Source organism: Herpailurus yagouaroundi, unplaced genomic scaffold, assembly GCF_014898765.1.
Source record: "Herpailurus yagouaroundi ecotype Mexico unplaced genomic scaffold, PumYag 255, whole genome shotgun sequence".
Taxonomy (NCBI): domain Eukaryota; kingdom Metazoa; phylum Chordata; class Mammalia; order Carnivora; family Felidae; genus Herpailurus; species Herpailurus yagouaroundi.
This window is the reverse complement of record NW_024412472.1, coordinates 607,825-609,830: the sequence shown is the minus strand read 5'-3', so window position 1 is coordinate 609,830 and position 2,006 is coordinate 607,825.

Genomic DNA, 2,006 nt, shown 5'->3' with positions numbered 1-2,006 from the left:
TTGCCATTTGCAACTACGTGGAAGGAACTGGAGGGTATTATGCTAAGTGAAATTAGTCAGAGAAAGACAAAAATCATATGACTTGACTTATATGAGGAATTTAAGAGACAAAACAGATGAACATAAGGGAAGAGAAACAAAAATAATATAAAAACAGTGAGGGACAGGGGCGCCTGGGTGGCGCAGTCGGTTAAGCGTCCAACTTCAGCCAGGTCACGATCTCGCGGTCCGTGAGTTCGAGCCCCGCGTCGGGCTCTGGGCTGATGGCTCAGAGCCTGGAGCCTGTTTCCGATTCTGTGTCTCCCTCTCTCTCTGCCCCTCACCCGTTCATGCTCTGTCTCTCTCTGTCCCAAAAATGAATAAACGTTGAAAAAAAAAATTAAAAAAAAAAAACAAAAAAAAAAAAACAGTGAGGGACAAAACAGAAGAGACTCATAAATATGGAGAACAAACTGAGGGTTCCTGGAGGGTGTGTGGGAGGAGGATGGGCTAAATGGATAATAGGCACTAAGGAATCTACTCCTGAAATCATTGTTGCACCATATGCTAACTAATTTGGATGTAAACTTAAAAAAAATTTTTTTAATAAAAAAAATAATAAAAATAAATAAATAATAAATGAAAAAAAAAATAATGAGAAAAAAGTCCTCTGTTCTCACTCTTCTTGTGACTCAGCCTCTGTGGGCCTAGCACGACCTGGGCTTTCCTCCCTTAACCCTGAAACTTACCAGTGACACAACAGATTGAGTCCTACTTAAGGAGTGAACTGCCTGTATCCAGTAACCAGAACCAGAGCTGCTTCCTTGGCTCTGATGAAAAAATCTAGAAGGTTTTATAATCTGCAGTCAGTTCCTCACGTTGTTCCACCTCCTTTTCCAAACCATCTGAGAACAGTCTTAGTTTGGGTTACTGGGACCATGGGGCTGATGAGCTGGATCTCATAGGAACCTGAATCTCACTTTAACTTATGGTGCTACTGGGTGGGTGCCAGTAGTTGTGATGTGAGGGACAGGATTTGAAACTGACTTGAAATTCAAATCTATATCAATCTGCTCAACTTCATAGGCCATGCTCTTAAACATTATAACACTTTCAATATCCTGAAATGTTATATTGAGCTTTTCCAGAATTTCTTAATGAAACTATACTACTTCCTGTTTTTTATATTATCCTGAATTCAACTCTGCTGTTTAGTGTCTGCATGGATTTGGGCAACTAATTTACACTATGCAAATCTCAGTCATTCACTAAATATTTACTTATTATCAAACATATGGCCAGCACTAGGATAGTCACAGGGATAAAAATGTGAACAAAGTAGTCAAGGTCATTGCCTTTATCAAGATTCCTTTACAGTAATCACATTACATTATATCAGTAGTTTCCCATTGCCTATAAAATGAAACTAGCTTTCTTAATACGGGCTACTCAACACTAAACATTAACTGGGTGGCTAGATCCATGTCAGTTTTCTTCCCCATTAATGTGGTGTCTCATACCATGTTTAGAATGTAGTAGAATCAACACATTTTTACCTAATTAGTGAAATCAAGGTCATACATAATCTGACCCCTTTCTACCTCTCCAGTGTATTTAGAACCACTTTTCTGAGCAGGCAATTACTCCAGTCACAAACATTACTGAATATCTTTTGGGGTTTATGATGATTAAATTAATGTAAAACCGCTCAGATTCATTGTGTGACTTTTTTTTCTCCTTTACCAAAGATAAATAAAAAGGAAGGAATGTAAATATTTCTGTTTAGGTTTTTTTTTTAATCATTTCTGTTTCTTTACTAATATTCTCATTTTCTTAATGCACTGTTAATCTAATTGTTTGGTTGTATGTCTATGTGTTCTTGTAGGTCACTGAACTTCTTTAAAAGGATTGTTCTGAATACTTTGTCAAACAGTTCATAGTGTAAGATCACTATTTTCTTAGGGTCAGTTATTGGAGCTTTATTAGATTTCTTTGGGATCCTAGTATCCTTGCATTGCTATCTGTGC